This window comes from Euprymna scolopes, chromosome 1 (assembly GCF_053919585.1).
Source record: "Euprymna scolopes isolate OS-2025 chromosome 1, ASM5391958v1, whole genome shotgun sequence".
NCBI lineage: Eukaryota > Metazoa > Mollusca > Cephalopoda > Sepiida > Sepiolidae > Euprymna > Euprymna scolopes.
This window is the reverse complement of record NC_136482.1, coordinates 47,327,066-47,351,856: the sequence shown is the minus strand read 5'-3', so window position 1 is coordinate 47,351,856 and position 24,791 is coordinate 47,327,066. Positions and strand designations below refer to the sequence as shown.

Here is a 24,791-nt window from a genome sequence, read left to right as displayed (position 1 = left end):
TTTTTTGTAAAATTTATAATTAGGCTGAATTAAGATTCAGTAAAAGTAGTTATAATTATTTTCGTTTATATCATTCGTATAAATATTGTTTAAGGGGCTAAAATGCGTTTAATATGTTCTTCGACGATATAATTAAGTAATTTGTTATTAATAATTGCGTGCTTCATGAGAGAGTGGCTTATAAACTCGTTGTCAGATGAACTGCGTTTGCCTCAGTAGGTGAAAGTTTCATTAAGTCCATTTTATACCTACAGGGCCAGTCACTTAGAAGATTTGATACTTATCGAAGAATAAAATTGAATGGAATCGAAGAATGTAATTGTGTTATATATATATCGATATATATATATATGTGTGTGTGTGTGTGTGTGTATGTGTGTGTGATACCTACAGCGGCATATATACGGCATAATCGCGTTGACACACCGGTTCTCGTACGATCACCGAAGTTAAGCAACGTAGAAACTTGTAAGTTACATATGGACAACCATTTGGGAATTCTCGGCGATGTATGTGCTCTCCGCTTATCTCGGCATTTTTGTCCAGTCGTCTTGTACATGCACTTCATTTTCAACTGGCATTTTACAATGACAACACCCAGGAGATGTTTGGTTGAGGTTTGCGCACCTCTTCCCACAAAAAAAAAAATCACGCGCAGGCACCCTTTTGTGGGTATCCATAATCCGATAAAGACTGAAGGATCCCCTTATATATATATATATATATATATATATATATATATATATATATATATATATATATATATATATATAGATATATATATATATATATATATATATATATATATGTGGGGGGGCCAACAAATGGATCACTGAAGGTCAATAGAGATTAATATTTTCGTAGCGTCTTAGGGTTTCTTTTAATGCATAATTAGTGATATTCTTGTATATATATATATATATACATATATATATATATATATGTGTGTGTGTGTGTGTGTGTGTGTGTGTGTGTGTGTGTGTTTTATTATTATACCGATCGTTTAATTAAGAGGGGCGTTTGTCAAAATACTTTTACTATCGATTTCATTAAAGTGTATTCTTTGGGTGTACAGAAAAGATTATGTCTAATAGTTTTGTTTTTTTTTTCTGAGGAATATACTCTATAACTGGAAAATATATATGACATAATTAGTATATTGTTGTTTGCTAAGTTGTAGACGGGAATTCGTGATTATAATAAGGCGAAGAGGATAGGTTGTTTTTAGATTTTTACGTTTCCGGATATGTAACCTGTTATTATCCGCCTATAATTTTTGTTCTATTTTATCCGGTTGTATTTAATTTATTATTATTTATTTAGTGCTTCTCGGTATGACTTCTACGCATATTGTTTTAATTTAGATGTGTCGAATACAATTCAATCTAATTCATTATATTACTAGCGGGGGTGCTGGCGTTGCCCGAGTGTTTGTTTCCGGGACGGGGGGGGAGTTTAAAAAAATGTTATGGTAGGTAAGTAGGAAGGATCAAACCCGGAGTCATGAGTAAAAGTAGGAAAATAAAGTGTGAAAGAAAAACAAAAAAAACAAACATCTGCAACGTTAACAGTTCGGCCACCAAGAAAAGTCCATTCAAGTTGTTTAGGAAAGAAAAAAAAACGACTACGGTAGGTCGACGCGAACGTGAACATATAATTTGAATTGGCCAGCACGCTAACCACTACGCCACAGAGCACTGCAGCTTAGTTTAGTTATTTTAAATAACTTCACATGAAAGAACTAAGAAGCCAAACCGGTGTTCTCTTCTCAACTGTTCCTTGTGAACGATCCCAAAACGGTGTTAAGTGGTGGCAGGGGAAGGAGGAATTTATTAGAGAGAAAATATTTTACCACTTCCATTGATCTTAACCGATTTTGGCCGTGACTTCTCAGCAGAAAAAAGTATAGAAATCTAAGATTATCGAGGAATTTGAGAAATAATAAGCCTATAACACACCTCAGATATTGTTCTGCCGTTTGTGAATATTATATTTGCATGAAATATCTTGATTTTTAATCCTATTAAGGTCAAAATCAGCGGGAAAACGAGTCCATTTTATTTATATAGAGATATTGTTCAGTGTGTAATAATAAGAACTCGATTAGATTTATTGGCGCATGTAATGGTTGTGCTGATGTTATTGTAGTACGAAATCAGTTTCTCCTTTTAATTAGTAAATAAGTATACATTCGAAGTTAAAGGTCCAGCCTTAAGGCGGTCGCGAATATTCGGATATATTTTGATTTCCGTTTTTTTCTGAGAGTTTTGTAATACTTTTGGCTAACAATTATATGCAAACTTATTTTCATAGTCTAATATATTTGGGGAGATAACGGGGGCAAGATGTAGGTGTTTTTATTATTGGGACATTATTGTCTAGAGCTAGATTTATGTATAATCTTCTGGAATCTGGGTAATTTATTCATTCTCTCTGTCCCTATATATATATATATATATATATATATATATATATATATATATATATATATATATATATATATATAGATAGATAGATAGATAGATAGATAGATAGATAGAAAGATATATATAGATATATATATAGAGAGAGAGATAGACAGAGGGAGAGAGAAAGAGCGAAGAAGGAAATAGATAGAGAAAGGAGGAAGAACTACGAGAGAGACTTAGAAATACATACGCAGGTATCAACTAACATGTCTCTTACTTGTCTCGGTAAAAATGTAAACTTATTCGTTATTTTAACTCCAAAGTCTCTGAGATTCTATTCTATATTGAATTCGAACCTCCTTATCTTATTTTTACCTCTACAGACGTCTAAGATCAGGTTGATAGATATACGTGTTGATCTTATTTCATGAACTTTATAGTAGTCTATTTTTAAAGAAAGAATAAAACGAATGAATGTGAACTGTTAATCTCGGGCTTTCTTTCGTTTTTTGCTTTTGCATTCAAGAGAAATAAACGTTCAAGTGTGTCGTCATATTTTATCATGGGCATGAATTCTATGACTATTGAAGCTTATAATCATTGTCTGTATTAATAAGATATTAAGACATCTATTAATATACCCATAAAACAAACTTGATAGAAATAGGATATGCTTTAAGCATTGAGATTTTCGATAAACTAATAGAAACGTGATTATAATTAAACGATGTTATTATTTACCCTGGTTTACATAGCTATATTTTATAGACCAATCATCTGATCAATTTATATATATATATATATATATATATATATATATATATATATATATATATATATATATATATATATATATATATACATCAATTACATTTTGCCTGCTATTCCTGATATTTAAAACATCCTGGCCATTTAGATGTGAAACAAATGTATAATCAACTAAATATAAGTAATTTTTGAAATAAATAAATATGATGTTTATTTGGAAATCTTCTAATAATTGAAGTGTATATTTGAACACATAATATTCAAGTGGATTACTAAAAACAACGAATTGCATCAAACATGCTTATATACATTGGACTGATAACTGTGTATAAGATATAAAGTGAAATTCTTACCAATCTTTTCTGCAGAAGTAGAGTTCGATATGTCGTAAAATAATCCAGTAGTTATGGTTTCAGAATAGTAGTTCTGAAATGAAAAAAAATGACGTTCGTTAATTCGCTAGTTCTGTAAACATCAAGCAGCCGCTGTAAATAATCACGGCATTATTCCCCGGAATCTGCAAAATTGCATCTAGTTCTATTAAAAATTCGTATACTGAACCAGAAAATAAAAGATAAATAATACGTTGTAGTCGCATATTTGGATTGCCTTGATAATATCACCAGCCGAGTCGGACATTACAATTGGCAGTTTTATGTTCATGACCTTTTTTATTTACATACACCTTAAGGTATATTTTTTTGTCAAATATATTGTCGATGATATTCTTATAAAATAGTGAGGCATTTTTGTTAGTTAAGAAATAGTAATAAAGTATGTGTTACTGTAATATAACATAAGCAGAAAAATAAAATAAACGGGGAAATGAGCAAATATAATAAGTAACGTTGTATTGACTTATTGTAATATATATATATGTATATATTTATATATATATATATATATATGTGTATATATATATATATATATATATATATATATATATATATATATAATACAAGACTGATAAATTAAAAAAATAAAAAAAATGTATCCATCTTAAATGTGGAAATTGATGACTCGCACAGCTGGTAAGAAATTCATTTTTATAGTATGAAAATGTTAGTAATTGCAATTAAGAATAGGAAATTGGATCAAATGTTTGAAATATGTCTTCTTCCTAAGATTAAGGGTGGTGGTGTTTGATCAACACTGCTGGGGAGCCATGATGTAATATACTGTGTTGTTTTTAAATCCCCGAAACAGTGTTTCATGGTAAACAACTGATGATCCCTTGCAAAATAAATTATTGGTATTATAGTACATTTGAGAGCGGGTTAATGCTGTGATTGAAGGTGATTAAATGACTTACTGACTAGATGGTTTTTAACGAACGATAAAAAAATATTTTTTTATAGTTTTAAAGGTTATAAACTTCCAAGACTATATATATATATATATATATATATATATATATATATACACACACATATATATACATATATATGTGTGTGTGTGCGCAATTTTTCTATCGCCATCTCCATATATATATATATAGTAACACAGGCAGACATATGTGTTTACATCTGGAGCGAAAGTTCTAAAATGTTCCAGAATTTCGATAAAAGTGCTGATTAAGTATTAAACTCCTAAACTCGACATTTGCTTTTTTCTGATTCTTTAAACATTTGGCATTTAATTAGATAAGTAATGATGTTCATGAACATGTTTAATGAAAGGTGACACGAAACAACAGGAAAATCAGTAATATAATTTTCTTACATAGGTATTGTAAAACGAAACATATCCACTCGGAAGTGTTCTGTATAAAACTTTCGAAACATATTTTTGAGAATATTTTTTTGATACGTTATTAAAATTGTGATGGGAAAACTTTTCTTTTTTTTTACTAACCAAGCAGATTTGCTCCATGTGATCAATGTTTATGTTATTTAAAATTTCCATAAATAATCATTAAAAAAAAAAAAGAAAAATGGCATGCATAAATTAAAGAACAGGATAGTGGGTAAAACGCCTCCACATATCATAGAATGCCCTAATACATAATAACTATTCAGAAAATTATTATAGCATGAGGAAACTCTGTAAACAAAGGTATGTTTCCTTGCTATATGCCTATATGTTAGCATACAGATTTGGACGGTTCGATAATTTTTTTCTAATATAAAAAACAAAACAAAAGAAAATTCGGATTAAAATAATAGCAGTAATTTTCATATATAATACATTGATCTGAAAAATTACTCCCTAAAACAAAGTGCCTTAAGACTGCAACAACAGATGCCACATGCAAATTTATTATGTCTAGACTATTAACCACTATATTATGTAACTTTAGAGCGAAATTTTTTATACGTTTCCTTGTAAAAATAAAATCAAACATTACATCCTAGTAGCAACATCATCAAAATCGCAGCATTTTTAGAGAAAGTATTTCCTATTTTTCCTCCTAAATACAAACACTTCCTTCCATCCCAAGTAACCACAAAGAGGAAATATTCACATTCTACAGACATTTCGCTTGCACACTTCGTAACTGAATCAGATCCTAATAGACATAACATAATCTTTCTATTCCCCCCCCATTCTCACATTCAGCCGATTCACATGTCCTGAGAGCTGACAAATCGATTTTTCCGAAATCTCTCATTTAATACATAAATGAACGCGCAAGAACGTTACAAATATGGCGGTACGCTCTACAAGATATAATCGTTTATAAAATAAACAAACGCACCAACCACGCATGAACAGTACATTAAATATGATATTTTTTTTACAATTATCTAAAGTCATATTAACAACACGACACTGCCCTCCCAAACAAAATGTCACCCCCCAATATGTACGGGTACTAATCTGTATTGTTCGATTCCGGGGAGATTTAGCTGACCTTGCGCGATGATATTTTTGTTGTTTTACATTGTTTAATAATTAGTCTGGTTTCTTTAATCATTTCTTACATTTTTTTTACCTTTGTCTTTAATGCGGGTGATTCAAATTTCTTATATTTCTTTGTTTAGGAATATAAACCTCATATAGCGTATCTTGTCCGCATAGGTTATCGATTATGACAAGGAGATGAGGCCAGCGAGAGAGAAAGAGAGAGGGAGAGAGAGAGAGCGTTACGACACATATACACAGAGATAGACAGAGAGAGAAAAATAGGAAATACAAACTGCGATAGATATTATTCAGCATAAAAAAGTAATGAAAAAAAGGAACGAGATATGAAGAGAGTAATATAGAGAAAGAGAGCGTGAGAAGACTGGGAAGAATACATACATAGAGTGACAGCGAGGAGATCGAGAGGAAGACAGAGAGATAAAACAGGATGTAGATATTTTTCGCCGTCTAATTTACTTTTTATCGACCAACACCAGCAAATTTTTCACGACGTCAACGACATCTACAACAGTTTTAATGTCTTCTCTCTCTCTTTCTCTCTCTATCTCACACACACACACACGCTCTCTCTCTATCTCTAATTCAATACATACACAGTTCAGTATGTACTCTCTCTCCCTCTCTCTCCCTTTATATATTCTTCCAAACTATCTCTCTATATATCTCTATCTCTTTCTCGCTCGCTTTATATATTATTTTTTTCTGCCCAAATGAACAAACAAACATTCTACGGCGTAACTGTTATGTACACAATGTTTTTATTTCCTCTCTCCTTCTCATTTTTTCTCCCTTTATCTATATATCTATCTATATATCTATATATCTATCTGTCTGCCTGTCTGTCTTTCTGTGCGTCTGCTTTTATCTCTCTCGTGTGCATGCTTTTTACAATTCTTTTTTTCCGATATAAAAATATATATTTTCCGGTGTAAACAGTACTACATTTATTTTTCCCTCGATAAGGTAAGTGAAAATGATATTAGGAATAGGCTCGAATCGAACACTGTAGGCAATTGTTATGGATAATGGAAATTAGAACCTTAGGATTTTAGTCTATTGTTAATTTTATTAGAATAAGTAAATATTATTAATGTTAGAAAAAGAGTAGAGTATCTATTCTTTTAGAAATCTTGATATTAACTGTGTCAGTTAAGTGAATGCACGATGCGAAGTCAAATATATTGTTTAAAAAAGGTTGGATATTAACCAATTAGTATTGAGGATATTTGTTTTCCAAAAGTGTGATGAATGAACATGTGTAAAAAGCGTGACATAGTCACGGTGGTCGACAGTACACTTCTGTCGTCATAAACAAAGGCGATTTCTCGATACATTAAATCGGTTGGTTCGAAGCTAAGAAGGTGGACAGAGCTAGTGAGAATAAGGAGATAATCGGGAGAGATCGAGAGGAGATCCCCTTAGAAGCGAAGGGAGGAATGTAGACCATGTAGATATCCAAGTTTGAATCCTGACATCATAAATCGGCCGGTTGAAAAATAAAGGAATCATTAAAAATGTGTAACTGTCTGTCCCGTTTCGTCATTCTTTACAACCAAAAATGTAAATAGATGTATCATCATTTTGTAACGAAATGTGTACAACACTTCCAATCATTATGGACCCTTCCCACCAGCAACGATAATGTATCTTCTCCTTTTTTATATTTGTAAAAAACTGTGGCATCATATCTTTAACTCGTATTATTATGAAGTCCCCAGGAATCATTCCAGTCCCTCATTATCATCATAGTCGTCATGACGTGCAAATAACAGTTATAAATATATATCTCTCATCATCACCATTGTTAGCATCGTTATTTCATGTATTATGATCCCCCATTGAATGCAATAATAATATGTGTGTCTATCTATATAAATAGATGTATGTATAGAAAGATAAATGTGTCAAAGAAAATTAAAATATTATAAAATATATATGTATATGTATTTTATATAAAGGAATCATTAACTTTTAGCTTATCTTAAAAAAAAACTTTTTATTTGTCAGCATAAAACTTGTTTTTAAATTAAATGTTGGAATGTTTTATTGAATAAATATGTTTGATATATATATATATATATGCATATATATATATATATATATATATATATATATATATATATATATATATATATATGAACAGAGTGAAGATAAGAGAGAGACATAGAAAGACACAGGGAGATACATAGATTAAAAGACGTGAAGGCAACATTCCTCTCAATGTTTCGTCTAATTTGGACGCCACATTTTATTGAGAATATAATTTAGAAAATGATACATTTTATACGTTTTTGATACGTGTATGTATACTATACTGAATCTCTCTCTCTCTCTCTCTCTCTCTCTCTCTCTCTTTATATTCCTCTTTTCAAGAAAACCTCTTAGCTTCGGCCATGTGAATTTCACATATGTTCTAGTAATTATCTTGTAAAGGAGATATATTCGTTCCACTTCGGATCAACATTTTGATCTGGACTTCTAACACAAATAAGGTCTTGTTTAAGCCAGTATGATGAAGAGAAATGAAAAAAAAATATGTCTACAGCTGAACGGACACACACACGCACACACACATATATATATATACACACACGAATATATATATATATGTGTGTGTATGTGTGTGTGACGATATGCTCTATTACTCCCGTTTATTGTTAATGTCCCTTTCTACTTCTTTACACTATTTTCTCAGTTTTTTCTCTTTATTCTTATTTTTCGCCCATCTTGTCTTTTAGCAACACCTGTATTTGATGTTAAATATATCCGCAATTTCAACGGTCTGTACTTAGATATTAAAACGTTATTTTTACATTACCATCGTCAATGTTGAATGGTTGTAGTCTCTATTTTTTATTAGATGAAGATATTTATTTATTTGAAGCATAAATAACATAGCAATGGGATCCAAAATATTGAATATAATTAAATCTACGAACGATATTTTTGACAAGTATTTGTTGCTGAAACATGTTGAGGTTACCATGCGTTGGCATTCATTTCCACAATTCCGTAGCGATATATTTTAATAATAGTAATCAATTTGACAAAAAAATATTCATGGGAACTCTGTCTGTGCTTCGTCGGGCTGAAGACACCCCATTTTAGTACTACTGGAATATTAGAATCCGTTGCTATCTACGTTTTATAATGAGGAGCAAGAGTGTTATGATTTCCGCATTGTTTAGGTTTACTTCTAAAACATGCTAGAATTTACTTATAATGTCATTTCGATTGAATTCGTTGTACCCGACACCTTTCCGACATGTATATTCTTTATTTATAATAAACATGTTAACGATTTATTTTTATAAAATCTATTAAACTGTCCGTATAAAATTCCTTTACGTATGATTCAACTACTCATAATAGTTCGACTACTGTGTAAAGAATACATTAGTAATAAACTATTGCCCATAAAAGGGGCCACATACAGGCTTTAATATTTCATAATGCAAAATGTGCGAGAGATTCAACCGGATTCGAAAACACTACTTGTTAGTTAATCCTTGTTTGCTAGTCTTTTAACCATGTTTATTTCCATACATCGTTTTCCTATAATATTGTCTTTCTTTATTTTGAAACTAAGTATTATTTTTTCTTCTGATTCGCACCTTACGTTTCCTTAGTTCAGACCTATTTTTTATGTTTTGCAGTTTAATTGATTTACAAAGAATCAGTTTGTGTTTATAATGCATTCACTGGCGAGAGACAGAAGTAAGCGTAAATAAAAATCTAAACTTTAAATGTTTTTTTTTTTCAATCTTATGCTGGCAACTCTCAATCCACACTTTATGTATTTTTCTCTAATGCATAATATATCAATTAGTTTGAAGAGAGTTCTTCTGTAAAAAAAAAATGAGATTGTGTATATAGAGAAATCTGGCTAATTATGTAGCCAGACTTTGTGGAAGCATCCTGTAGATTATGTTGCCATACTTTGTGGGCACCCTATATATATATATATATATATATATATATATATATATATATATATATATATATATATATATATATATATATATTGCCAATTTAGTTTTATAAAACTTCAGTTGCGAGAGATTTAGTTTACATAACCAGTTGGACGGACAGGCCAAAGCTTACTTAGTGACATCGCCCGTATTATTTATACGCGTGTTTTCTAAAATCTTCGACATTAATATCGGCAATTCGGCAATTACCGGATTCAAACAGCATAGCATGATAATAGTGTTGGGCGAGAACAAAGAATAGGAATCAATAAGTGAATATGTGACATAACAGGTATTTTCTGTAAATGAAAATTCATATTTGGACAATCTCACATAAAGTTTATCTATACACCGTAAAGGTGCCTAGATGCATAGATAATTGTATATCAGATAATTATTTACTTTTCAAGAGATTAAAGTAAATGTTATGTTGTGGAAATACAGTTTCTTATATGCATGTGGTGGCAGCGTACTGATAAATAGTTTTGTGGGTAATAAAAACATACTTAGTTCGCATGAAAACTTTCATTAAAAGTTGTTTTTGTTTGTCTGTATAAATTGCAAGATTATTTATATAATTTATTATCGTACACAAGAGTACTTCGTTCCAAACATAAAAGTATTTTTCTTCCTTATTATTTAGCAACTGAAGGCCTAGGCAATAAAGATTACATACGAATAAAAAAAGACTTGGTTAATTGCGATGAATCTAGAAGTCGTTAATAAAATACTGCGATTATTGCTCAATAAATATACAATGAAAATGTTCAAGACGCCTTTCGTGCCTGGGGGGGAAGCCAGCTAAATCTGACTGAGATGATGGCAGATAGAAGTACGAGAATGAGTTAAATTTATTTGTATGACATTTTTAACATATCCCCCTCCTTAACAAGCATGCAAACCTTAGATTACTAGGTTAAAACAATAACGTCGCCCAATGAAATACTGCCAGTAAAAAATTATATATATATATATATATATATATATATATATATATATATATATATATATATATATATATTATTTATAGTTAATGATATTTATATTTCAATGATAGTGCGTAGTTGCTGTCTGTAATTTATTTCGACTACGTAAGGAATCCGGTAAAAATGTAAATATAAAAAACGCAAGTAATTCTTTTATCACCACGTCTCATATTAGCATTAAAAAAAATTAACTATACTTCTACAAGTTTAACACAATATAAATATCTTTCTCATCTATTGCTTTAATAGGTACTTTTATTTATTTTTTTTTTCGCATTTGTATGTCTATGCTTTATTTGTAAACATGAATATCCCGTATGCCTAATCCGGAAATATATTAATCTCGCGCAAGAAAGGTCTAATCCGGTGAACATTATTTATCGCAAATTGCACCCCCCCACACACGCACATATATCCACACATATATATATATACATATATATATGCATATATATGTATATGTAATATATATATATTATATATATATATATATATATATATATATATATATATATATATAGTAAGTTATAAAATATATATGGCGATTAATAACTAGCTCTCCCTACGTCTTGAGCAATTTTGAATAAAATACTTAAAGTTTACGCATAAATGTATACTTTCGTATATTTATTTTATGTGAGTAAATGAAGTAGCTCTCTCTCTCTCTCTCTCTCTCTCTCTCTCTCTATATATATATATATATATATATATATATATATATATATATATATATATACAGGGAAGTCGCTTCAGAAAAGGTGCGAAGAAAATGAATGTAAGTGATTGCAAGTAGGTTTATCTCGATAAAACCGATGTTACAACAGGGCAATCAATCGACAGGAAGGGCTTTCCATTTGCTTGCGGCTATTTAAAATATACTATTTGCATAGGAAGTACTAATGCAATTACGTATACAAAAGCGAATTGTGGTATTGCCTAACTAAAGAATCAATCGCGGCGTCAGAAAAGAGCAGGGAATATAGCAGACACACATCTGACATTTCTGAAGAATACACGCTATAAAAAGTATATATAGTTAGATTAAAACTTATCAAAGTGTATTTGGGAAAGGGAGATACAGCGTTTGAAGTGAGAAAGATAGAATTGTCGAATGGGACTGAAAATCATCAGCTTTAATATGATAACCCTCTGTGCATTCTATGGTAGCAGATAGCCTCTACTATGCGAAAGTATTTAGGACGATATAGAGAACGTACTTTACGAAAACTAGAAAATACACTAGATTTAATATATGCACTGCAAAAACCCACTGACTTTAAAATAATACCAGGCAGTTTCAGAGTTAGTGTTCCCCAATGAGCATAAAAATCATATTTATTTCAAACTAAAAATTTCTACGATTATTTTCAAATTAATAAGATACCGTCCTTCTTTCTGTGTTGTTACATAGCACACATGCATAGTAACAGATTCGAAATCGAACTTTATAACTTTATAATAAAATAAAATAATCAAATAAGACGTTCATACAACTGAACTCAAGAAATTAGAGAATTATGCCATGAGAAATTTCATTGATTAAAGGTTAAATGCATATGGTGTAGTGTTAAGAGAAATGCATTTACAGGAAATCTATTTGAATATATGTCAATCTGTTTATGCATGTTGCCATCGTATTATTTCTGCATGCATTTCACGGAAGGCTCTAAGAATTAAACCACATATTACGTAATACAACTAATGTAAACAAGTAAAATGTCTGCAATTTTGTATAACTTTTAATCAGTTTATTCATACAATACATGGTGCTTGATATGACCTGAAACTATATCCGATGGTTAGGCCTAAGCTTGCGGTTTTTGGGGAGTGTGAGCCACCCTTTAATTTCCATTGCTCCCGGCTCTACTCTGATCCGGAATGGTTGTACCTATTAGGATCCCAACAAAGAGTTAAATAGAAATATACTTGAAAAAAAAACAGCAAAACAATATATTCTAATTAAAAAAAAAATCTTGAAAATCTCGGGATTAAAATTAATCGTGGGAACTAATCGTAGAAATGTTAGTTTGAAAAAATAAGATCTTATGGAACAATTTTGTATAGCTTTGAATAAGTTTATTCTTAAAATTCGCAATTAAAAGCAATGATTTGACAGTGAAATGCTGGTAAGTTTATATATGCAAACAGGCGTAGACAGGCACGCACACACATACCAGTCATATATATATATATATATATATATATATATATATATATATATATATATATATATATATATATATATATATATATATATACATATATATCTGTGGAGAAGAGGTGTGTTAAATTTGTTTAACCTCATCGATATATTGCGTTTGCTAGTCTACTTCATTAAAATTAATTACTTACGAATATGATTTTTTCAGATTCGACTGCACTTTAATAAAACCGCACAGTAATTTATCGATATTTTCCATAACTGATCGCTATCTATTTTGAATTACAACTCCCTTGTTTTCAATAAAATACGAGGATAGAAACAACTGAATTAATAAATATTATCTTTTTAGTTTTTGTTCTCGTTGAATACCGACAATACTTGAGCTCGTCTGAATGAGAATAATCATTTTTCTCATGCACGAAAATATCCAAACAAATGTCGCAATTTATTAATTATCGAATGAAATAACAATAGATAAAGTTTTGGTAGTGTATTTGACTATACGGAACACGGTGGAACCGAGGTTATCTGCAACTATTTCAAACTTATATCCAGATAGTGTTTACAGGTCCATTTTCCCCATTCATTGGTCCCTCTCATACTCACATAAACTTGCAAACCATGAAATTATAGTTTTCATTGTCCGTGTACACAATTGCTTAAGGATTAAAGGGAGCGCCCTGGGTGTCCGATCATGTAATTGTTGAAACATCATTGTAAATATTACGGTCAAATATTCACGATGAAAATAATTTGCATACGTGGGAACCACATGATTAATCGAATTTATTATTGTACAGTGAATCAATGAATTAGGAAATTATGTAACCACAACATAATAGAACAACGGAACAATTGTCTACACACATCCATAATTGCACTAAAAAACCTTTATAAATGTATCAATAAACTCGAAAATACATTTATAAAAACACACGAATGGATAATTATTTCTAGGTTAATTACTCCATGGGAATACCACGCAAAAATTGTAAATATAAATGAGAGTTTCAATACCATTGTTGAGGTTTGTTATATGAACGCCACATCGTAGTATTGATTTACGTACTAAAGTGGCATCATCTATGACCGACGTTTTTTTGTCATCATAAAACTCTATTAGTCACAATTTATATATATATATATATATATATATATATATATATATATATATATATATTATATATATATATATATATATATATATATATATATATATATATATATATATATATATATATATATATACTAAATAGTTTGAGTCATGTCCAGGGAACATCTATCTAAAACTTCAAGTGTTTACACAGAAAATTTGTAGAATAGTTGGTAGTGTCTGCAAAGATCCACTCTTCCATCTTTGACTCCTCGTCAGCTAAAGTGTCGCCCAAAAACTGATGAAAATCTGGTTGCATATCTGAATAACCTTTATGTATAATGACGAATGTTTAAACCCCAACATGACTTAATAGTTTTCTAGATACTTCGAAAGTAAAATTGTTTGACCTTTGACTGCTTGACAGCTAAATTTTCTGCAGAAAAAAAAAAACAATGATAAAGGTTGCCTCATGTAAGAATACACTTTTTGCATCGTTTCGTATGTTAAGACCAAAATTTTGTTGAGTAATTTGGTAGATGTCGCAGAGGTATTTTTTTTAATTTGACCCCAATTTGGACCCCTTATTTTTTGGGTTCAATAAAATTTAAATGTTTGACCATGTTTTAAGTGTTTAAACTCCAAATTATCAGAGGAGTTTGGTATAGTTTGCAAAGGTAAAGTCGTAAAACGTTAGCCCCTTGAAAGAAAATTTTCTGGTCAAAAACCGATCACAAAGCTGTTCCCAAATCTCAATACCCGTTATATAAAATCTATAGCCTGTATGATGAAAATTTATAAAGTAGTTTATTTCGGAAATGTACACACACAGACACACATAAAGACAATTTTCCCTATAATATATGTATATAATATATATATATATATATATATATATATATATATATATATATATATATGTCCAATGTTTTATTACAAACCTAGTAATTTTAAGGGACAACATCTCGTTTTTACAAAAATACTTACGTTTTAACCACAAGGTTTATACTACTTCAGACGTGTAGACACATATTTTTATGTAGAGGCATGTAAACATAGTATTTTATACGTAGCACTTTGGATAAAATAGAAAGCACAAGACGTTATGTACAGAGGAATAGCCACATCTGATACCGTTTAACATATTAACATGAAAAACTTGTTAATAAATTAAAATGACATAAAAATAGATGAGTATGACTAGCATAATTTTACTTGCTTTTATTTTAGATTGTATAATTACAAGTGTAAGCTTCCATAACTTTAATATGGCGGAAATAAATACATTCGACCGCAATCATTTTATGTTTTCTTTTAATTTCTCAATCTTTATTATTTTTTTTTCTTGGTATTTTAAAGCTAAAAAAAAAAAATGGGACATATTTACTATATATTTGACAAAATATTACGTATGTCATGGCTGTTAAAAATAAGTAACAAAGCAATATTTAACGCACTAATTGTAAACCCTTTCAGGGAATCACACGTGCATTTAATTAATCACAATATCATTTCTAACATATTGATTAGAGGTTCGTTGAAACCACGCAAATTAGAGAGTCAGTTAATTTAAACAAGGTCTCCCTAAAAAATTGGTCAATAATTTACAAAGATGTATAACACCAAAATATGTAAAGAAAGTATTGCTTCTGTTCCTTTACAGTTAATAACTTTTTAACATTTCTATTAATTTGAAATAATGAATGTTTAAATGAAAGCGATAATGAACATAACATTTGCCGGTCCGCCGATGGATTTTCTAGTTTTTTATTTTATATAAAAATATGAAATGTGCCATGAGAGCTGATACGGTGGCTAAAATATCTATTAGTCAAAATACGTTTAAGGATTCGATGTCGTCATTATTTCCTCGAAAGCTTGCAAATAGCGCTTTCTAATAGACTGGATTACAGATATGTTTTTTTATTATTACACAGGTGTCAGATTTTAATTTAGATACTTTTGTAAGTTAAATAATTTCGATACCTTCTAATGGGAATATATCACTAGTCATCATTTTGTCTTGAAAATACTAAACTTCCTCGTATTATATAATCTGAATACTGAATCTTTGACTTTTAATTTATTCTTTTTATTATTAATATCCTATCTCCGTTGTAGGAACTATGTGCGCTAAGAAAAGTTTTTACAACTGATGACTAGTTTCAATATAACGTTGTTTCAATTAATTCTAGTCCAGAAAATTCACGGCATTGCTATGTGTTTTCTTTTGTTAAAATCTCTCCTGCGATGAAAAGTAATAATTGCTTAAAACCCCGCGTATAACGTAAATGTAAATAAATAAATATATATATATATATATATATATATATATATATATATATATATATATATATATATATATATATGGGCATGCATACATTCGAATGGGATGACATATTTTAATACACATGACTAAATAACATAATACCGGAAATTATGAAAATCTGAGAGCGTGACAAAACTTTATTATTTCAGTCATTATTTCAACCCCCCTTATTAAGCCTGTTAAATTATTCCCTTTTCATACTCCAGACTAACAAGTGCATACTTTATTGTCTAACGCCTTATATATAATTAGATACTCTACACAATTCAATGAACACAGTAATAACAATATGTTCGTGTTTCTTACAATGTCTTAAAATCTCGATCATCTGTTGAATGATCCGCTCATTGTTTTCTGTATTTTTTCCCTATTCCTGTGCTCTTCATGATAGAATTTAATCATACATATAGAGTATAATAGCGAATGTTCCAACTAAAGTTGTGGCGTTAATAAAAACGAATGCAAATAAATATTTTTCCCTCGCAAATTGTAGTTTTTATCTTTTTCTACTAAAAATTGTAGAAGGTAACGTATCATATAAAATTAATTCATGCAGGTGTTTAATTAAATAACCTAAAACTATATCGTATGGAAAGTTTTAATGTATGCACAGTTTTAATTTGTTCATCTAAAATGTGCTTTACTCCCACTGAGTCTCACTTTAATTATTTTTTAAAGTAATTTAACTCCACAATCTAAACGTGGTATTATTTATTAAATTATTAGCAATTTGCATGCGTTTTAATCCGATGTATAACAATATAAACTCTTAATATAACCGACATTTTCTAACGTTTAAATTAGTTTATATTACAAGGGCTTATATATTGTCAGCCTAAGAAAAAAATCGGTTTTATTTTTTGTTGTTGCAGGTCATCTACTAGTTGGACACCTGTTCAGAAATCCCAAGATCGATAGGGGTATTTTCTGATGTCTGAAAGTGACGCAATGTTCAACGAGCGAGATCGGAGATGCACATCTGTATAAGGCATGCTCTCTACCGATCCAAATTATTAAAACAGGACTATTGCCAGCATCATTTAAATGCATCTATGGATGTCCATACATACGAGAGACGTGCCCAGCGTGATGTAAATTAAGTCTCCGCTGTGTTTTTATGTGAGTGCCGCATCATTCCATCACACATCTCCGAGATCTGCTTTCAAGTGTACCTTAATGTGCTTAATAGTATGTTTATCACTTGGTGCAATAAGAAGGTTTCTGGTAGACCCAGGCTGTGATATCAGGACGCGGCGCCAACAGACAAGTCCAAGGAGGATCGGGCTTGGTTTCGAAAGCAATTCGATTTTGTACTCCTCTCTCAATGATTCTTTCGCCTCCTCCTCTGAACTGAAATTTCTCAACTACTTTGTTTGGTCATATGTTGTAAAAATAACTGACATAACTTGCCACAATAAAAAAAACAGCTTTCCATCCGCAGAGTATTCGCTCAGCTCCCGCCGGCGCTTTTGGCAAACGCATCCTTCCAGTTCTGGACTCGTGTCGAGGCGAGGATTTAGGCAGGAAGCTACTACATTTAGTAGATGTCTGCTTTGTTACATAATCAACTTACGTGAACGAATTTTTTTTTCAATAAATTTTAAAGATAAAGTTGTATGTTTTTTTTGTGTTTTTGACATTTTTTTAGTTTTTTTAGGGGTACACTTATATCGCCTCACCCTGTAATCATGTTTAGAAACACGTTCCGATAAAAAGTATCAGTACATCTCTTCTCTAGATGTAAATCATTGCATTCATTCTCGAAAATTCGACTAAATGTATTCGTAGAAAACAGTAAAAAAAAAAACACTAGAATTTTCTGCATTATGCCCACTATTTCCGATCATTTCTCGATGTTTAAACGGTATAATTTATTTTTCAGAAGACATATGTCAAGACTGACATGGACATATGTACCTTTTCTATAGTTTTAATAAAACTACTACAACAGCACGATATATACCTTCTGGGCATTGAACAAAAGATGTATAATGCTTCGATTCCTTAGAATTACTACAAAGTATTCTCATGTAGAAAATTAAGTATAATGTATTTAACATAATTCGGATTAAAATCATTGCTACATGAAAGAATAGCAATAATACGTTTGCGTTTATCATCAATGGATTTGAGTATTTTTTTAAACTCTCAATTGTTAGACATCATTGCTGACATTTTCTGTAAAGAATATGCGCATTTTATTTCATCTCAGTGTGTTAAACTTTTCAACAATCTCATCAAAAGTACGCTTACATCAAACGAGGTTGTGCCAATTATTTTAATGCAAAACAATTATACCTTCTGATTTATTAAGCATCTCTTGATAAACATGTTTGGTTTATGTCTAAATATATTTAATTTATAACCATAAAAGAAAAACAGAGTATGGTAATTCGTTAATTGAATATAAGCTCTTGAACCATATTTTAGTACTATATACATAGCATTTTTTTAAATTAACAGCCACGTCCTCAACTTTTTTTATTCATAACACGATAAAAGCAGATAATACCATTGGTTCCAAAAACAAACAAAACACAATTTGAGGGGACGGGGGCAACCAGCATTATACACACACTCAGACAACTCCAATTTATTAGTAACTATAATTAAATTAAACTTTACATTAGGCAAAAAAAAACTGCGACTACACGTTTAGGTTGTTAAATAGCAATATCGTATTATCGTCAAAGTATCCATGTATATCTAATTGTTTAATTAGTTCAAACCTTTGCTTACCAACTTATCTAAGTATTAGCAAAAACGTACTTTTTGATTAAAGACGATGCAATATAAGTAATGACTGACGTCGCCTTTTCTCATTGTCGTTTCTTTTTATATAAAACATTTGACGTCTTCATGGCCGCCTCAATTAGCGTCTTATATACTGTCAACCTATTTTAATGTTATAAATAACATTGCGGCAAACGTCGATTACATTTTTAATGTAATAAATTTTTACATAAATAAAACTGACACTTTGCTTTTTAATTAGTTGGTTATAACTTGGGGTTTCAGCGTTTAAAATTATATTCGGGACAACTTCGCGCAAATATTACTAAACCATAGTTAATAATTGCAGGGCGACCTCTCGCAAAAATAATACTTTTAATTACTAACACGTAATCCAAACACACCGGAGGCAAACCCGAAAAAACTTCACAGCTCAATCCTTTTCCAGACCAATAACATGATATGAAACCCATGTTAACACATAACAAGACACATAACAAGGCATATAATAAATGAAATTCATCCATCCCAAGAATTACCAACGGACGAGACCTAAGTTTTCAGTAACAACTCAGCATCGTATTTAACCCTGTATAACAATGGTTTTAGCGTTTGAATTTTCTACGGGAACTAAAATACTCTGAACGGCATCCTTATATAAGTTAGTTTAGTGATAATGGCAGACTTCAAAAGATCATCGATTCCAGCAAATCAAATGGCCTTAACAACATTCAATTCATAGTACTATAAATTTGCTCATATAGAACTAGCTGATCTACATACAGCGCGTTGTCGCAAAGAGAGTTAGTGTCACTAAACCTTGGAAAACATCGACAATCGATCAAATATATGAAACTAGATGCGGTGCTCGGTGTTGCTGGGGTGTTTGGAGGTGTGTGTAGAGGAAAAACAACAAAAAAAAAGGAAGCTCGAACCCGTACTGCGAAGAAGGAATTGAACATGACAAAAAAGGGATATCTTTGACATTGAATCCATCACCAAACCGGAAGTAGTTAAAGTTTAAATTAATCTACAGGAAAGGGGTGATGTTCGAAAACATTGGCGAAACAAGCGACACCCCTTGTAGAAAAGCGCGTAGTTTAGGGTAAATAAATGAATGTTTATAGCCAATTTTTCGATATTTGTCTCCCAAATCGTCGAGTTAACAACTATGCAGATCTCCTGAAAATCTGTCGTATCTCCAAATGTTTAGGCATACATATATACATACATACACGTATACATTTAAACAGACAGGTGAGATTTATATTATAGATTATGGAAAATACGCCTTCTGCATAGCAATGTAAGAAAATTCTAATATTTAGCATGAGTTAATTGCTTTAGTATGTGATTAAATGATACTTTTCACTCATACCGCAGAAACAAGGAATGTTATTTAACTTCTGAGTGATAAATTGTGGATTTACTAATAGTATTATCTCACTAGATCAGTGAATGTGCTGACACTAGCTTCGTTTCTGGAGATGTTACGCTTGATATCTACAAGCAACAGAGTGTGGCATAAACGTTTTTTTTTTTTCACAAGACTTCTATCTTCCGAACAGCTGAAAATCATTCTCAACCATATAATCCTCCCTCTCCCATAAGTATTTTAAACCAGTTGTTGAGGGACAAAAAATAGAGGTCCACATAATAAATACTGACGTGTCTCAGGTGTTCATCCTTTACTATACTTATCCTTTTCTCAATCTATAATCTTTTAGCTTATATTCTACTACAATATGAGTCGTCAACATGAAAAAAAAACACTGGTCACGCTTCAAATGAAGACATTGACTAGGATCTGTCGTGGGCTTTTATCTTTAACCAATAGCATGCAGTTCAACCATGTAAAAGATAGTTAGTTACTGTTACAACACACATAAACAAACTGCTATGGCCTCACCACTCTTGGAGTAATTTACAACAGATTCTAATTTGAATAAGCAGCTGTCGTTCAAAGGAAGCTCACTCTTTGGACATATATCTGGTATTGATGTTCACTCCTGACTACAAATAAAATAAAATGGTATCTTGCAAAACTCACTGGTAATGCAGTGGGACTGTTCTAAAACTATATATTTTTTGCATATACAGGAGGCAAGTAAATTCAATGGTTGACTGCTGTTGTAACACTTAGTGTGAACGTGTTAATTTTAACAATACTGTCTTCGAAATATTTTGGTGCGTATGAATACTACACGAAATTTCTTATTTCTAAAAAAGACTTCCACAGCTCTAGCGTTGGTTTATAGAAATTTAACTTACCCTCAATCTATAGTTCATCTTTACAATTCCCTAACACATACCATTCTAGTAAAAAGAAAACACGCAATTAAAAAATGGTCCTAGCTCTTCATGTGTACTTAAAACAAAACGGGAATTCAAGAGATTAATCCTCCTTCCGAGACTAGCCTGTCTGTGGGACATCATATCCCGCGGTTAGTTTTTCGCTGAATATAAACTGTTCATTTAATTAGTAATATTAATACAATCTTATTGATTAGTCAATTTATATAAAAGCATCACGTTTTCGAACATTCATTCAAATTAATCATCACAGTGTTTTCCCCCCAACTACGAAACATACATAAAAAAAATTATCAATGTACTGCCATTCATGAGCCCATCTTCATTTAATTACTTTCTTTAACTGGAGTAACTCTTTTTATATGTTTTGATGCTACGATGTGGAATGTCTACAATAAATCTTTTTCGGGCCATTCCAGAAAACAGACAGCTAGCATATATATATATATATATATATATATATATATATATATATATATATATATATATATATTTATATATATATATGCATGCATATATAAAAATATATGTAAAATATATATTTATATATATATTATATGCATATATATGTGTATATTAATACATATTTATCAGATAAAGAAACTTAAAACTGTAAGTTGAACTTTACAAACAAAATTTATTGTTCAACTGAGTACTCTAAAAAACATTTTACATCTTCTATCTCTCTGTCTCTCTGTCTCTGTCTCTCTCTATCTATCTATCTATATATATATATATATATACTGTTATTTATATTAGTTTGAGGTTTACCATTGTGTATATCAGGTAAACCCTACACCCCTTTGTTTTCATTAATATATACTTATATATATATATATATATATATATATATATTCATTAATATATACTTATATATATATTTATTTATATATATATGTATATATATATGTATCCTTGTACGAATTATATATTTATATGATTGTATATATATATATTTGTATATATATATATATAGTTATTTTTATGCGCATGTATATATTTATAAACATATATACGTTTAATAACATATGCATAATTATATATTAATATAGATAGGTATAATTGTGTGCATATTTAGATATATATACAAATATGCAATTATGCACACATATATTTATGCGTACATTTATACATATATAAACATATTTATTTATATACATATATTTGTGTATATCCACATATATATAAATATATATATATATATATATATATATATATATATATATTAATCAAACTTGACCCTTCAGACGACAAATACGGCAAAAGTAGCTAAATCTATTCATTTGGTTGCCCACCAACTGGGCACATTTTAAGGGAAGCGGTCGCATTTTTCGTCGATATTTTTGAAAGCCATCCCCTCTTTTCGATTGTGTAGCCTTTATTTAAACCTACATCACTTCCGTTTTGGTGGTGGTCGTAACAGCAAAGATGTCATATTTTCCCGTTCCTTTCCTCCTTCGCGCTACGGGTCCGTATTGCTTTTCTACTACCATTTTTTCTGATCAGCACTCACCTCCAAACACCCGTGCAACACCGGGCGGAAATGCTACTATATATATATATATATATATATATATATATATATATATATATATATATATATATATATATATATATATATATATATATATATATATATGGGGGGGTTGTTTTGAAAAAAGACAAACTAAAATGTATTTATGAAATTATAAAATGGTTATTAACGATGCGTCCTTATGCAGGGGACATCCGCAGGATATTAAAAGCAAAACTGCAGAAGAAAAGTCCTATCTTCATACCATATACCATTCTTAAGTGAAAAGGAAACAGTGTTAGAATCCTAACCATAAGAGGAAGGGAACTCTAAATGCGTGTGTATAGGAAGGTTCGGGTTTTCAATGTTTATATATACATACTTTTAAAAATACGTTATTTAAATACCTATTACTTAAGGAAAAACGGTTTGAGACAATAGTATGAATCCACCAGGGTCAGCCTTCATATGTTGTTCTTTAATTGTATATTACTCTATACTAGTGGCTAATTGGTAGAAATCCTTTATTTGCGTAATAATGTTAGTGTTTAATATCAGTTCTGACTCTAAAATCTTCTATCACGAATGTTATAATTTTCGCATAATTTAAATCAAATGAATGACCGTGTTCCGCATAATGGCAAAAGAGTGCATTTTACCATTCCTTATATCCCTTCTATGTTCGTAAACCATATTTACGCTGTTTCTTCCTATGAATGCTTGTTTGGCAATCGTTACACTGGATGGAATATATATCGGCGTTGGATGTTATGGTTTTGGGATCGTGCTTGGTAGTTTTTAAGTCTGTTTTATTTTTTTGGAAGTTGTTTGTATCAAGTGAAAACCAAGATTAGTAAGAGTGTCGTAGATTTTTGTATTTTATTAGTAAGAGTGTCGAAGATTTTTGTATTTTAATGTGAGTGGGAATGAAAATATGTCCTTTTAGTAGGGAGGCATTTGTTTTATTTTTCTGCCTGTTTATAATATAGTGTATTTTTGTAGCCTTTTTCGTTGTGTAAGAAATGGAAAAGGATGGATACTGTAATGTTTTTAAAACATTCGTAATATGTCGAATTTCATCATTAAGGTATTGAGGGCTGCATATTATAAGGACACGCAAGAAAAAAAACAATGATTATGCTAGTCTTTATTTTATCATTTTAGTACAATTAGTTGTGAATATTACCGTTTTTGTGTGTGGTCTTTCTATGTACTTTCAAACTCAGATCGTTTACTTGCTTTCTGTTAGACTTTAAAACACTAGCACTTGAGGTTTCCTGGTTTTCCAACTGTATTGACATGCAGAAGTTCATATATTATGTGAACATACATCTGGCTGCCAAACTCCTTAACAAGTATACCTTAAAATTATGTTCCAGGTACTAGTCCTCTACATCAAAGTGTAACTGTAATTGTTAAGGTTGAAAATTGAATTATATATATATATATATATATATATATATATATATATATATATATATATATATATATAATTTTTACTATAATAATCAAATAACTACGGACACTTATGTTTCATCCTTTGCGATAGGCACAGTATTCTAATCATTATAGGATGATCTATGCATAAGAACTAAATTGACCGACTTAATTCAACTGAAAGTACTCAATGTTGAGGAAAGGGGTT

At 30.5% G+C, this 24,791-nt stretch overlaps 1 protein-coding gene across 3 annotated transcripts in view; it reads right to left on the bottom strand.

Moving 5' to 3' along the window:
* LOC145294368 (uncharacterized) overlaps nucleotides 1–24,791 on the bottom strand; it is a 1,286,825-nt gene that overhangs the window by 1,097,466 nt on the left and 164,568 nt on the right. For all 3 annotated transcript variants that reach the window (XM_080141377.1, XM_080141396.1, XM_080141385.1), the window contains exon 2: nucleotides 3,530–3,602. The gene's annotated coding sequence lies outside the window, so the exon portion shown is untranslated. The remainder of the gene's footprint in view (nucleotides 1–3,529; nucleotides 3,603–24,791) is intronic.